The sequence below is a fragment of the Colias croceus genome, chromosome 6, assembly GCF_905220415.1.
Source record: "Colias croceus chromosome 6, ilColCroc2.1".
Classification (NCBI taxonomy): domain Eukaryota; kingdom Metazoa; phylum Arthropoda; class Insecta; order Lepidoptera; family Pieridae; genus Colias; species Colias croceus.
In genome coordinates this window covers 8,850,423-8,868,052 of record NC_059542.1, presented here as the reverse complement: position 1 = coordinate 8,868,052, position 17,630 = coordinate 8,850,423, and the positions used below count along the sequence as shown (strand labels likewise).

Sequence of the window (17,630 nt, the reverse complement as noted above, 5' to 3'; positions counted from 1 at the left end):
TTCCGTTTACATTCGATTGTTACATCTTGTTTCCTGTATTCGAACATAAATTAAAAAAAAATAATAAGCTCTTATTTTTTCACACATAATAATCATAATTATACTACTTACATTATAACAGCCCATTCAATAGGGCATCGCCCGATGATGGTTAACAAAGTCATATTCTTCTTCTTCAGTCAGCACACAGTCTTCGAAGCACCACAGACCAGCTATGGCCAGGAGGACGGTGTACACCATGTAGTAGATGAGGTAAATAAGGATTGAAGACAGCATCGCTGATTGTTGGATAGCTGAAACAATGCATTATGAGTAAATAGCTGTAACTTACTATATCCGATAATGCTGTGATCAGTATTTTTGAAAATCATATTTGAAGTAATTGTGATCAAGTTTTTTGCATATTTGTATACGCGTAAGTTACACCATCATTTCAATCGATAATGCTTGAGACCAGTCCATGTCTTTTTAAATTGTAATTTCAATTAATGAAATTGGTATCATTGGTTGGTGAAAGACAACATTGTGATCAAACCGGCATATATCATAGATCAGAGCATGGTCGCAAGTACTACCAAATTTTCAGCATAGAGGGTTATAGTTGTTACCCAAAGAAGCTATTTTAGGGTGATTGTAATAATGATATTTATTAAAAAAACACAGAGCTCACCGTGCTTTAGAAAGACTAACAGGACGTTTTGTTCTAGACTTTTTTGAAATGAATCGTATGAGTGATAGCAACTGGAATTTGTATTCTATCTCCAAATATAGAACTAATGTATAATTTAATTAAAATATATATTTTCTAGTCTATTTGTTCAAATACATGTTATATTGTGTTTAACATTTGGTGGGTGATACCTATAAAATTAATACATGTCAAAATAAAAGCTTCGACTATTAGTTATCAGTGTGTTTATTTATAAATACAAGATTGAAATAATTCTTTCTATGGTAGAAGTAGTAACAATAAATATTTAAAAACAGGTTCAAAAAGAATGTATCGTTACCCGACCGCCGAAAATGCTAGAATGAAATTTACATATCGTCGTATAGAATCTAGCATAGACGCTATGATCTGAATATTTATATATTTGTTCATGTTAAGTTTAAATTTTGTTGATTTCAATATAAAAAAATAAAACACTCACTCGATAATAGAAGGAGATTTCATAATTGAAAATTATAGAGTGATACAAAAAAACAGAACCACATAACGAAGTTAAAAATAAAATAAAATCTCGTGACGATGACTGGTGCAGCTTCCAAGATAACTTGATGGCAACTGTATTAAAATCTTACAATGCTGATTAAAAACTTATCCCGAATATGCTCCTTTTGGTTCAAAAGGTGTGGAAAATAAAATGTCATCGAAAATCGTACAAGTTGAAAAACTCCATCGTTTTTGGGAAAGTCGTAATCTTTATACATAAAAATGAATCCCTATTTTCCTTGGTCACGGAAAACGCGTGAACGGGTGGACCGATTTCGATAATTATTGTTTTACAATATTCCTTGAAGTACGAGGATGGTCCTTATGGAGCGAAAACGTAAACATATACCACAGGCGAGACAGGGGCGGACCGCTAGTTTTTTATAAAAAAATTTTATAAAACATCTGCTCTATAGTCAGATAGATGGTATTCTAAAATGATTTGCAATGATTCTAAGGCCGAAAAATCCTTCGCCAATCACACTTTTTCAATTTCTATATATTTTCTCGCAATCAGGTGCAAATAAATTTAACACTTAAAAACTAAGATGCTCAATTCATTAAACTTACCTATTTAAGTCGCGTTAGAGTATATATCCTATGCCCTTACTTATAAACGAAGCATGCAAATTCTCAAGAGATCAATAACTCAAAAGACTGTTGATTTGTCCTATGATTCAAGTGACTCTCGCTTTAAAAAGAATAAAACTGCGTTTCGAACGTCAACGTGTATAAATAAAATAATATAAATGTTATAATTGTATCCCAAGAGCCCACGACAGCCAGCTCTAGCTAGTTCTATTGTTATTTAGTGACAACTCGATAGATGTTATAAATTATTTTACTATAGAAAATAAATAAGCTTACATAGCAAATTACTACATAGCGTTTTATATCAGTAAAAACGTCGTCTTTTCAATCATCAATTTCTTATGCTGGCCATACACCATACTTTCTATCGTCCAATCGGCATGACGCTGCAGCTTGATCCAATCTGCAGTTAGTCCATAGAGACCACACACACAACGTTTGAATTGTCCAATCGGCAGCAACGTTCAGTTGAAGCCATGGCGTCACCGGTAACAGACGACGATGTTTTAGCCGTTTTGGGCGTTTTATTCGTAAAAATGAAACAAAAAAAGGATTATAAGCCGGGAAGATTGTTGTTATATATATATATACACCTATTTAATGAGAAGTACCCAATGTGTTAAGTAATCTGGTACATACTTCATCTATCTCCCAAACAAATCATATCCAAATCCGTAACCGCGTTGACATCTAAACATCCTTTCATATTTATCGACCAAGCAAGCGAAGAACCTATGCTTCAGCTTAGACGAAAAATCTTGACCAGACTGAAGTGAAGATCGCATACCGCCACACACGGTCCAATCGACATGATCCAATCGCCATGATCAAGCCAAAAGGATCGAAATTCGATTGTTCCGTCAAGTATAACTATCATGCCAAATAATGCCAATCCACTCCCACACATGGTCAATTCTAACTGATCCAATCGGTAGCGTCATGCCGAATAGACGATAGGAAGTATGGTGTATGGCCACCATTAATGTATGTAATAATAATATGTATTATATTTGCGTAAAAATAAACACTGATCAACATATTCATTGATTATTATATTAAACATTATATAAGTATTTATCGTTGTAAATTACGATAAAATTAAATGTTAATTAGCTACTAATCTGCATTTTCGGTCGGCATTTGTTATACACTAGTAATGTTTTATTTTAATACAGTCTCTTTTAGTTTTAAAAGGCAAAACCTTTTTTTCGTATCTTATCTATATTTAAACAAGCTTTCCGCCCGCGGCTTCGCCCGCGTTTTGAAAGAAAAACCCGCATAGTTCCCGTGAGATTTCCGGTATAAAACCTATCCTATGTGTTAATCCAAGTTACCCTCTATATGTGTGCTAAATTTCATTGTAATCGGTTCAGTAGTATTTACGTGAAAGAGTAACAAACTCACACACATACACACATCCTCACAACTTTCGCATTTATAATAATTAGTAGGATTGAATTATTTCATTCCATAATCAAAGCGTTATATAAACGTCTTGAAAAACTTATATGTACAAGTTTTATAAACGGCATTATATTTTAGGGAATCCTCGTTTTGCAAATGACTCGGAATAATTTGTCAACAGTTACAGAATATCACTGAGATAAAGGAAGTTTAAGCTGAATAAACACGTGTCTTTATACCAAAAATACAGCTCTTGTAATGAAGATATTAATTTTTTGTTTTCAATCAAAAATACAATAAATTATACTTATGAATCACAATTCTCAAGCCAAATGATTTATTTTTAGCTCCTGAAAAATTATAATTGTTTGACAATCTAGAATAGTTTTACTATGGGAACACAGTGCAGTAACGTGTAATTACAATTCATAAATTATCATAATTCAATTCAAAATGTTACATAAATTTGATAACAATGTGTTTTTGTTAATCTTTATTACTTACATAATCTTGTCATAATACTTTAACCTCTACAAAAAAATCACATTTCATATTATTTGGTATTATATATTGTAATTTGTAAATAATGAATGAAGTATCTAAATGTGGTTTAATAAAAACTTAATCGCTTATAATGGGGCTTCCCTCCATACAATTGAGACGTTTTTAAATTTAGTTTGGGTATTCTTTAGTATTCTGAATTGTTGAAAACAAGCAATTAGAGTTTATAAGCTCCGTTTTGAATTAATTAGTGTTTTTCGTTAATTAGTATTTTTGTTTTTCGATTTATAAGTTCTCGAATATACATGATGTTTACAGTCACACATTTTGACGAATCTAAATAACAAGAGTTAAGATCTTCCCAGACTCTATAATGGAAAAATATATTGTGATACTGATGTTTTAACTACGTCGCAATGTTCTTTTTTCTGGAAACTGATACATACTAGTTTTGCTCATTTAAGTGGTAATATACACTTCTGGAATTAAGTTTGCAATTGTTTTTCTTCGGTAGATATCTAATTAGTAAATAGTTTGGTAATTTTTAACGTCCAATGTATAAAAAAGTAATAAAATATAAAGCCCTCATACCTCAGTTTGTCTTTTAGAGTGTTTTGATCCCCATGAGAAACTGGATCGATTGGCATCAAAAAAATTTTTTTGAAAACGATTTCTTTGCTGACCGTACATTTTTTCAAAAATGTGTGAATGCAGATTAAAATTTCTCAAGAATTTAAGGATTCAAAAAAAAATTCAAAATTATTTATTTTTCCTTTTACAATATGTCCTTAACTAATTTGTGATTGGAACACTCCTAGTAAGCAAACAAATGCTTGTGTCAGGAGGTTCCGCTCTTCCTTAACACTATTAGATACAGAAACAGGAAAAAAAAATATGATGTGATATGAGGATATGAGGTTATGAGGATACGAGGATAGTCTCCTAAGAACGTTTTCATGTAGCTACAACGGTTAAGGTACCTGCCCTTCATGCCCCATCTTAACCTTCCACCCTGTATATTGTTATTATACACCGTACAACCAACAACTGTATTTTCAAAGTGCAACTTGAACAATTTGATACGCGTATACACAATATCAGTAGGTAATCGTTGCATGGTCTTGCAATGTGTTGCTTGTAATGTCGTAGGGCTGCAAGGTTTGCCAATAGGTCGCAATGAATTCACTTGTATTATTACAGGTTATGTAAAGTAATTATGAGATATGAGCAGAGTGACTTTCGATAATTTTTGCATATGCAGTATAAGTAATTTATGAACCAAGATTGGAGTATAATAGGAAATTGCTCCAACAACGCAAGCAAATCTGTAGACTATATTAACATGAAAATAATTATACCTTAGTTATAAAGGCTCTCGCTGCAAGTCTCCGTCTCTCCTCAAACTCAAGAACTATTAAAGATAAAAGACTCCGCAAAGCCGGGGCAGATATCATACTATAGTCAAATAACGATTGTACTCAAAGTTCAAAAGAAGATTTCCTTGAAATATACCTGACAGATTGAGCCTTGATGGAAGGATAAGATGATCTTTAAGTAGGAGTAACGAAATCCAAAGATTTGCACGTGAGATTAGATCCTGTGTCCTACAACCTTGACTGTAGGACTGATTATATTGCTAGCATATGAAAAAAATTAAGGAATATTATTGGTCCGCTGAATACAATACACACAAACTACCAAGTTTACATTTAACAGAAAAAATCAGATATTTAAATTTTCCTAAAAATATGTGCATTTAGTTATTAAATATTATTTTTATACGGAAAAGATCAGCATTATATTTATATACAAATTCCATAAAGTATTAGGTAATGAACATGAACTTGGCCTTAAGTGATCTTAAGGAAATTTATTCATCAGAAGTAAAACTTGAACGAACATATATATATATATGAGGAAGTAACGTCAGCTAAAATTAATGATTTTGCTTATATAATAATTGTATTGTGTGATGTCAATGTAATTATAACAGGGTTGAGGTCAATGTGACGACAATATGTCACAGACAATTAGGTGCCTACACAAGACGTACTGTGTTGTCAATTAACAGTATTAAAGTTATATTAAGTTTAGTTCTAGAAAAATCTACTGAAATATGATTTGTGCATGTATTCTAATTTAAGGGAAATTCTAATCTAAAGCGATGATGAAATAATTCCATGAAATAATTGGAAAAATACATACAATATTAATTACCGATTACCGACAAAGCTAAAAACCGTGTGATTACATAATTTTATGTTATTAAGATATTATACGCAAATCACCAGATGAATCCAGAAATAATTTTGAATATCTAATATAATGAATACTCGACTAAACAATAACAATCACCTTGGGTTCACTCAGAAGTGCACAACGACCTTTCATGACGCACTTGCTTTCCGCTAGAATATACACAACTAGCTGTGCCCCGCGGTTTTACCCACATTGCTCCGCTCCTGTTGGTTGCAGTATGATGATAAATAGCCTATAGACTTCCTCGATAACTGAGCTATCTAACACTGAAAGAATTTTTCAAATCGGATGAGTAGTTTCTGAGAAAATCTTCAGATTTATAATATTAGTAGTATAGATAAGTCATATAGTTTTCTTTCCTCGAGTCAAAGGATTCAGGATATTTTCCACAAAACAAGTCTGTGACTTGTCCAAACGGAATCTGTGGTGCAACCGTCGTCCGGTCGGATGTTGCAACCCAGGCCCCAGCCTTTCTAGAAATACGTGAATTAACGTAACGAGATTTGAGACGCAATTACAAACGGTAAACCTATACCTAAGTTAATAAATATACCTATACTTGACTTTCATTTATATTGAGAAGGACAATTAATGAGCAATCTTCGTTTAATGACAACTTACGCAGGTGCGGTTGTGTGTTAATTTATGTCATGGAGGTCAACATCGATTATAGTGCACTTATGTCTAAAAGTACCTAGTTATGTGTTCTAAATTACGCTAAAAATTGATGTAAATACCCACCTTCCAGATGAAAACATAAATCGGGTAATTAAATCGGGTATTTTTCAGCATTTTGAAAATTTGGGAAAGAAAACCAATGACAGAATTTAAAATTGTTTGCGCCGATATGTACTTTGATATATCCGTTACCCAATACCCAGTGTTTTCAAGTGAATAGATTAAGACTCGATATTTCTAAACAATCTGGGATTCAAACTGGAATTTAGGTAGGTACATATATAATTTTGAAGGCATACAACGAATCCTTAAATAATTCGTAATTTTCGTAAATTAATTTTCTAATACAAGTGTGAGATATTTTCTTATCCCTCATCTCACAAATGTGCAACAGATCACATCTTCATACAAAAAATATGAACCCGTTTTCCTTGGTCACGGCATTACGCGTGAACGGGTGGACTGATTTCGATAATTCTTTTTTATTATAATCCTTGAAGTACGAGGATTGTTCTTATGTAGAGTAAACGTAAATATGTACCACGGGCGAAGCCGGGGCGGACCGCTAGTAGCTAATAATAGACAATGCGTAGTGGCATTTTCAATGCTAAGGTCATAGCAAGTTGAAATGATGATGTAAAGTGATAGTAATTTTATTCAGATTATAATCCATAGTAATATTATAAACTAGCTTCCGCCCGCGACTCCGTCCGCGCGGATGTCGGTCTTCGCGTGGATGGTTTATCCATTTTGACTAACTCTGACAATGACATCTTATAAATATTTATTGGACCCAAATACGGATAGGCCTATAATAATACGCAACGTTTGATCGCGGTTCTACAGAACAACGTCTATGGATAAAACTGAAAAATTAAGATTAATTTTTTTCTACGTATTTTTCCAGGATAAAAAGTATCCTATTTTACGCCCAGGATAATAAGGTATAATTATACTAAGTTTCATCGAAATCGAACCGTTAGTTTTCACGTGATGCCTTCACATACAGACATACAGACAGACAGACAGACAGACAAAAAATTTTTTATTCACATATTTGGGTTTGGTATCGATCCAGTAACACCCCCTGGTATTTATTTTTTCAATATTTTCAATGTACAGAATTGACCCTTCTACAGATTTATTATATGTATAGATGCGAAAGTAACTCTGTCTGTCTGTCTGTTACTCAATCACGCCTAAACTACTGAACCAATTTGCATGAAATTTGGTACGGAGATATTTTGATACCCGAGAAAGGACATAGGCTAACTTTTATTGCGAAATATGTACCACGGGCGAAGCCGGGGCGGACCGCTAGTTATTTATATAGTTATATTTTTGTAGTATAACTTGTACTGTTATACAAGAAGCGTTACAATAATAATTGTATTATAATAATGTTAGGTATATTATAAAGTTCGTAAGTATGCATAACTAATGTTCTGGCAAATAATTTGCAACAACAATAGCTTCTTATAAAAGAATTCTTGGGATTTAATTTTATTACTTAATAATTTATATTGCAGTAAAATAAAATGTATAATGTATGCTTTGTTCCTAACTTTAAAGCATGAGGAATTTCATTTTGAATGGATAATAAAGTGTCAAATCTTTTGTTTTCAATCTTTCTCAATGATATCATATTATAAACGTTCTACTGTGGTTTTACCGTTATTTTTTATCGTAAAATGAATAACATTAAAATTATTTAATTTATGTGTTCCTACCACAAAATAATATCGTATAAGAACTGTGGTATAAACCTACCTGCCTGCTACCAAACTATAATGGACTTTATTGGCCATCCCCACTTTCATACGAAGGAAGGTCAAACGTGCATTCGATGAGTGGTGTAAAATATTTGTCAATTCATAAAAATAAACTTCTTTAAGACTTCAATTAAAGATCGTGGCCAATTAATTATTTATTGTCAGTGGATATGTAATATACTAATATCACACACTAATAATTACTACGTGTACACTGTACAACTAATATGTATCGCAGACCATAATCAGACGACACTAGAATCTCTATTTTCTGAATTATATTTTTTGTTTAGTTGTAAATTTTGAGGAAAATAAATGATTTATAATTAATAATTATCGACGTATAGTATTATCACAGTATATTGTAATACTGTGGTATTATATTATCTGTGGTATGGACTATGGATATATTAAATTGTTTCTAACAATAGCTGTTCGTATCGTCGCTCGGTCCATAACAATATTAAGCTAGTTTGTTCAATTATAGGCATGGAGTACAAGAGTAAACAAGAAACAACAAAATAAACAGTCATATGGGTTTATTCCGCTTTTTTTGTCTTTTTCACCATAATTACATTTACGTCGTCTTGGACGTGATGAGTCAAAAAAATCGTCACGAGTCAAAAAATACGTTTTCCTCATAACCGTTTCGCAATGTCGCATGTAAAATCTTTATTTTACATACTTTAATATTTAACCCCCTCCCTAGATAAGATTAAAAAGTCATAAGCGATATATGCACGCTTGCTGTCGCAATTCGCCCTTGGCCCACTGAGTGACCAGTCGACCACAAGACAAGTTCGACGACCGCGTACATACAATGTTTTTACGGCATTTTTTTTAAGCTTTACACGCGTAATGTAATTTAAATTTTGACAAATTCATTGTTATATTTGTGAAGTCATCACTCATGTATTTGGAAGGATTTTTTTCTTCGTTTTTACTTAGTAGATAAGAATATTAACCATATTCTGAAAAATCTAATAAATAATGTAACCCACATTCATCATTATTTACCTAATATACAAATTCATCTTTATGATCCGTCATTAAAAATATAGAAAACGCAAACTGTATACAGTATAATCACTTTGTAAACAAACAAAACTTACGATTAAGTACGTTTACGAAACAATTCTTTGCAGATATTATACTTGGTAGGTATGTAACAATTAGATTTAAGAGTCATTTGTACATTATCCTTCACCCAAATATTTTTTTACATTTTTAACTAACTTACATCTACGTGACTAATGCGGCATACTTCAAAACTGGCACACAAGTTAACTAACATAGCTACGGACTAGTATAGTATTATATTATCTGGAAGTCATAGAATTTAACAGATTCAAAGAAGCATTCACATATTCACTATACAACATAAAACAAAGTTGCTTCCCGCTGCATTGTATGTCTGTACTGTGTCTGTATTTGTTATGTTTTAGACGGCGAATTCGCGGGAAAGCTAGTCAAATATAAACTACAGCTTTTTATTACCAACCCAAAATAAAATAACCAGTCTATATTCCATAAAATTAATATAGATGTCGAAATATTTTAAGTTGGGACACTTCCCAACTAAAAATCGCCTCATAATAATCGCCATATACTTTTAAATTCATTAAATTCCTTCTATATCAATTACCATAATATTCATACATAACTAAGCCTCTAATAATAATTAGTTGCACGTATATTCCTCGATAATTTAGTGCTTCCTACAATCATAAAAATATATCATTATTCATTAGGCAAGTTTCACTAATCAACAGTAGAGCAAAATTAATTTATTACTCATATATAATAAAAGTGCATCTTACAGTTTTGGACTTTTGGAACTGTAATTATTGCGATAAAAAAATATTTAAAAGTCTCTTCAATTGTAATGTAAAAATATTATTAAAGTGAAACTTTTATTACATCGTCTCAAACTTTTTGGTCTGTGTAGCGCATGTCTGTGTAACGATATGTACGATAATTATCGTACAAATACGATAATGTCTATAGTGTGAAAAAAGTTTCACTTTTACCGTGGCCTCATAAAACCACACAACATTTTTATTTTTAACGAACCTTTAAAGACCCAATTTAAAAACTACGTATTTTAAAACAACAGTGTTCTAGAAACATGACATAGGTTTATCTTTTAGTGGATTATTATCTCTAACAATCAAAATTAAAACCTCGGAAATTCCCAGGCACCTAACATTGAATAGTGTTTTCCACTATTACCTTAGTAATGATTAATGATATGTTATGATGAAGTAAATGGTCCACAATCATGATGATGTTATTGTAAAGATAATGACATAACACTAAAGCTTGTTACAGAGATATTCATTAAGGCTATAAAGAAAAGATATTATAAACTAGCCTCTATAATTCGAAGGTTTTAAATTTTATTAGTTTTTCCATATTTAAGGTATGTATGGAAAAAACTTTCACAGACGTTAGGAAATTATGAGCGTACGCGCAACCGGGAAATTTTTTTTTTTAAAGTGAAACTTTTATTACATCGTCTCAAACTTTTTGGTCTGTGTAGCGCATGTCGCGTGTATCGCGATACCTACTCGGCACGCGACATGCGCTACACAAAGCAGTGTTCGGAACCGTTCGAACAGTTTCACTTTTACCGTGGTTTCATAAAACCACACAACATTTTTTATATACACGGAAGTAAATGTCTGCTTGTGATATTTTGGTCTTATCTATTTAAATGACTTGGATAAATTTCGATAAGAAGACAAATTAAGTATTAGTTAAATTAATAAATAAACTCTACATAGTAGTTCACGTAATTTCAAATCCAAACTCATACTTCAGTCGTATACACATCAAAATAAACGGATGAAATGCTTATCTTATTATTACTTATCTATCTAGTGTAAACGAAGAGACCGAAAGAGACAAGAAATTGATTCACATGGATAAATTTAAGTACTTTGTTTGGTTCTTGCGCTGTAAATATGTTTTGGAGCGGATCCGATTAGTTCGTATGAGAATTAAACGCGTGTGAAGCTAAAATAATATTTTTGATCACTTTGAAAACAATTTTTTACAATACCAGTTTTTATACAGTTATTTGCGGTATATAAAAGCTTTTTTTTATGATATGTAAATGTCTATTGGCTAGTCTTAATCGTAATTCACCCACGTAGCCTAAATTCATACTGAATTTATTTTCAAGGCTGCATTTCATCGTTTACCAAAGCGTAAAAGATTTTAATACAATCATCATTAAAACAAATATTGGGTAAGTCGCTGACCGTGGCGGCTTTTCTACGCCATGAAGGTTGTCAAATATTGTCATAGAACCATGCAAATACATTGAGAAATGATACGTGCTACCATTGAACGTCCAACGTCTGATTGTCGTATGTCAAGGTCGATAACACGTGGTTATACGATCAAGATTATACGGGTCACAATGAGCCGGTGAAACATGACATCCTTTGCGTAATTCCGCGTAATTAACTGAAGATTTGGAGGGTTGATTGTGCGAAATGTCCAGAATGTTCTATAAGAAGTAATGTTTGATAGTAGAGACGTAAAGAGATAATAGGATTTACGTAGTTATTTTAAAAGAACGCTTTGATTGAAACTATTAAATAGAATAATGATTAAATTAAGCTTTACAATTATTAAATACGATGTTTATAATAATTAATTAGAATAGTATCGAATTTGGTAATGGATAATACGTTACATACCGAGAAAACATTACAACAATTACATCGCTTCCGAAGCCTTTAGCCTTTTTCAAGCCACTTTTAATTTGAATCACGAGAAAAATTAAAAGTCATAACTACAAAAGGGAGATGCCAAAATTTGCATGCTCTCTGTGAAGTGTCGATATGTCGCAAATATGGCGACACATTGTTAGTGCAGTTTGGTTAATAGAAGGTTATTTGATGATATTTGAGTTCATATGTCGTAATGTAGAATTACAGTTGTTAATTTTATAGTATGTTTGTCAAGACAAAATGTGAAGAACAAGACTTGCTAATGCTGAGGAATTAATATTACAGAATGGCATGCAACCTGTAGATTGGCATTGACTTATAAACTCTATAGTTTGGAGGTTAGTGACCCCGTACGTCCTATTGAATTCGATACAACACTATTCAGTCTCTATGATGTATAATATCGAGAATAATATACATAATACATTTTATATAACGTGTAGTGCACAAAAAATGATAACGTTATTTTTTTGAAACGTTGTTCTAGTTTATAAAACAAACTTAGTTCATAATCCTGATCCACTTGAGTTAATTTAGGTTAATAATAAAACATAAGATTTATTTCGGAATTACCATGCATTACAAAAAACAAAAACATTTGCCAAAAATTATTAATTATTTAATGCTGTAAAAATAATAAAATGAAAAATCTTATTACTAAAATATAATTTCGAGTTATTTTAAATTCGAGGTTGTGTCTTATATTTATATTTCGTTAACAATTTGCAATTTCTGGACCGCTAAATATATTATAATAACTCAAAGGTAACTGACTGACATAGTGATCTATACACGCACAGCCCAAACCAATGGACGGATCGGGCTGAAATTTGGCATAGAGGTAGATGTTAGGACGTAGGCATCCGCTAAGAACAGATTTTGATCAATTCTACCCCCAAGAGGACAAAATAGGAGATGAAAGTTTGTTTTTAACGCTAGCGAAGCAGCGACAAATAATTTATTAGTTACTTTCGATTCAAAGATTTGAGAGGCTGACTTTAGAGTCAGATCTTTGAATGTATAGAAAATCCAAATTATACATAGTTTACTTGCAAATACTATGTTTTTTTCAAATTTCCTTTAATCACTAATATGTTTACTCCTAATAATTTAAACAAGCCCCGAATTTGTTAAAATTATCAATCCACACAAGAAAACACTATTTACAATAAACCAAACTTACTCACTCACCACAATGTGAATATAAAAATTCGTACTTTTGTAGATTTGTACGTACTGTTGTTGTACTTACTATTTATTATTTATAAGTATTATTTTCAATTAAATATTTATAAATCTAAATACTGTATGAATAATTATATCATTGATTGATTTGCATTTATCAATGTTGAATAAATGTACAACACGCTGTCTTAATGAAATTGAGCTCTTTGCAATTTTTACAAAATAACTCGCTACTGGATCAATTTCATTCTGTTATATACTTTACTTACTATATTCTTATATACGGAATTGTGACATGGATTAGAGTGATATGGATTTGAATTTTTGTGTTATGAGCCAAAATTCCACATCTAATATTAAATACCTTTTATAAAATTCTAGGCTTCAAAAAAGACAGCGACATTTAATATGGCTATTTTTAAAACATATCATTACCTAGATATCTTGCAAGTCTAAATAATTTAGTTGATTATAATAACGAAACATCCTAGCGATCATTACATACATGCAAAGCTAAAAACAATACCAAATTATCTTATTATTTTTGCCAAATGACAGACATGTACAAGACAAAGTTGCGTAAAATAGTTATTATTACAGTAATAATAACTACGAGTCCGATTTCAATTTTGGCGTCTATTGTATCGATTTCACAATTAACAATCCAAGATTAAATGTGTACGATATAAATTAAAATGTATTAGTAATAAGGAACAACAAAAGTATTTTACAAATCGATTGAATATAGCATTTTGCAAATATTACCTACATTGACAAATTTGATTAAATCCACACTAATAGGTATTATAAATGCGAAAGTAACTCTGTCTGTCTGTCTGTTACTCAATCACGCCTAAACTACTGAACCAATTTTCAAATTCTCTCTTGAAATTCAGTATGGAGATATTTTGATACCCGAGAAAGGACTTATGCTACTTTTTATCCCGGGAAAATGACACAATGCCGGAAATCCCACGGGGACGGGAACTATGTGGGTTTTTCTTTGACTGCGCGGGCGAAGCCGCGGGGAACCTAGTTTCACATAATTTAGTCGTAAAAGATTAAAGTCAACACAAATTAATGTTTCAAAGAGTCGGGGAAAATAAACGAAGTTAAATAATTGTGTGCCGAAATATTACACTTATAATATACTTTCCGCCCCTGGTTATAGCCACGGTGCAAAGGAATTTCCAATCGGAATGAGATTTTTCACCGCGTAATATGTAACGTATATGTCTTTCTCACCTTCTCATCTTGATACAAAAATCATATTATCAAATCACTTCATTACGACATGAAAGAAAAACAACCAAAAAACATAATTTCGCATTTAAAATTTTGGTATAGATTTGAAAGGAAGAAAGGATATAGGAATGAATTGCTAAATTATTCAAAGTTCACGTTAAGGTCAGAAGGATTGCTTATTTCTAACAACATAACTATTGCAATTTGTAACGACAATTGAAAGCTGGCCATAAACGTTCCGCTCAATAGTTCTAGTAATCTATTATAACAATCCAGTCGCATCTAATTACTGTATTCGTAAACATATTATATAATTATTTAAATGACAAATTTATATAAATAAGTGTTGCTGATATCAAAGAAATACGAAAAGACGAATAAATATTACTTCGATAAAATTAAAAATTACAAAATTCGTATTTTACTCATTCAAAATTTAATTACTCTATCCCATTAGAATTAATAGCAGAGAAAAATTGTACTAATCTTTTAATTTTGACTTTATATCGGTATCAAAATTTCTATAACTTCACAAGTATGGTGAGTGGCCATCTTTATAGTCGTAAAACATAATTTATTAAATTACCTACCTATTCATCACGCCTATACTTTGGTAATAACATTTTTTGCTTTCATCCAGGCTCATTTTATTTTAAGGAGTATAAACGAGGTAATGCCTAAGCTTTATTTAATATGTTTTTTATTTATATACATTTTTCCTATATCCAAAAGAGACAAGGTTTTACCAAAGGGTGTAAAGAGAAACGTGAGAAAAACCTTTCAAAAAGTAATTAATTTTCATAGAATAAGGTTTATGTTCAGACAAGCAAATATATCTATACTAAAAATATAAATATAGCGTCTTGTTTAATAATTTATTTTATGAAATCTTTTAGTTACATAATGTCTGTCTTGATTTTATGAACGCATTGTTACTAATGTATTGTACAATTCATAAGACAAGTCGCTATTTGTCGTAGTTTCGACTGTATAAAGAAAGAGAGAAAGGGTGATTGATTGATATATATATATATATATACATATCTGCATATACAATATAATAATTATATACCTATGTGTAAAATAATTTCAATACATTTAAAAATTTATTCAGATAGTTTAAATGAAGTTTTGTTTTAACGCAGTTATTAACTATAATCAGATTACTAAATAGTGCCTTCCCCATGCCCCATTTTCGTACTTAAGGCTTAGTATACATATATAATTACTAGCTTACCGCCCGCGGCTTCGCCCGCTTTCTCTAAAACGATTTGAGATTTAAACTATCCTATCTCTCAAGTTGGATCAAATCAAACTGCAAATGGTGTGCGAATTTTATTATAATCGGTTAAGTGGTCCGTTGACGACAAACATTGTGACACGAGATTTATATATATTAAGAAAGATATGTGTATTCTAAAGCTTGATAACTTTTTTGCCTGTGCTGACTACAGGCGAAATCGTAGGCAAACACTAGAATAACACAATCATAGATAACCTAGGTTAATCTATGTAAACGTTCAGATGCACTTTGTTGTGTTTCCGACCCTAGATAATTATCATAATAGAAACAGCGGATATAGCAATTATCATATAATTACATTAAATGGTAATGTTTCAAGATTAGATAAATATACGATTTTAACTATTGTATTCGGTCTGTGTTATTTAAATTACTAAGGTTTATTTTATTATCTATATTCTAGCGGTCCGCCCCTGGGCCTTGCTTCGCCCGTGGTACATATTTACGTTTTTTCTACATAAGAACCATCCTCGTACTTCAAGGAATGTAATAAAAGAAGAATTATCGCAATCGGTTCAGCCGTTCACACGTGATGCCGTGACAACGCGAAACGGGTTTCATTTTTATATATTTATAGATTACATGAAAAATCAATTATTTTGATAATAATAATTATGAAATAAGAACGATTAACAGTTCAATAGATTCGATTCAATTTACTTGTAACCTACTAAAATAAAATATAGAAGAGTTTAAGTTTTTATGAAAAAGAAATCGTATTCTTTTCGTACGTTACAATATTAATATATACTACTTCTGGGGACATAGTCGTAGTTAGAGTCGTTTAATATCCCGTAGACTAGAATAAAGGCGTAAAATAGAGCCAGGCGAAGGTATTTTTTTTTTATTCTGAGTGGTAAAAAAATTATTGATATTTAATTAGAATAAGAAGAATGACAATCATCTTGGCGATATCTAAAAAAAACATGTGTAATCATTTGTTTACATATTATCAAAAGAAATTAAACATGAACTTCAGTTAAAGGCTTGTACAATGCATTGAAACACTAATTGTTAAATCATCTAATAGCCGGATAATCACTCACGTTAAACAACGTGTGAGTTCTCGGTCATATCAGGTTTAAGGTCTAACAAATGTGCTAGTATTTTAATAATGTGGACCTCGATAATGTCATATAATAAAATTGCAACAAAATTAAGTAGTTTATTATGAATATGAATCCTCCACCTTAACCTTACTGATAAAGATATTTTCCTATCCTGTCACAATTTTACGAAAAGAAAAATTTGCTCATAAGCAAATGCAATCAAAAGATGCAGCCGTTTATGTTGCGAATTTTCGCAAATTTCGACATTCGCTAGCGAATCAAAACCTACAGGGTACTTGCCGTGAATACAGAGCTTTGAAATTTGGTAAGAAGCAACGCCTTTGCAATTATCAATTGCTAAAAACGTAAATTTTAAAGTCACAACTTAGTAAAAAAATGGTTTGATCGGAGGCCTTGGTGTACAAGTCCGACTCGGGCTTTGCTTATTTTTTTTTATGTGCTTGCTTCATATATTTTTGAGGGTAAATTAATTTTAATAATTATTTTCTTTCTTCTGATTAGTAGACTATTGAAATATATCCTTATTTAAACGTAGGTATTTAACGTAGGTGAATGCATCACAATTTCAAATCGGATTTTTATTTCAATTTGGTATTAAAATTATTAAAATAAAATATAAACAAGGAAAATTATTTTGATATTTAAATATCCAAATGAAAATATAAA

At 31.3% G+C, this 17,630-nt stretch overlaps 1 protein-coding gene across 1 annotated transcript in view; it reads right to left on the bottom strand.

The window, feature by feature from the left end:
* Nucleotides 1-17,630, bottom strand: part of LOC123692640 (elongation of very long chain fatty acids protein 7-like) — a 49,088-nt gene that overhangs the window by 28,276 nt on the left and 3,182 nt on the right. Inside the window, exon 2 of the mRNA XM_045637405.1 lies at nt 112-293. The gene's annotated coding sequence lies outside the window, so the exon portion shown is untranslated. The remainder of the gene's footprint in view (nt 1-111; nt 294-17,630) is intronic.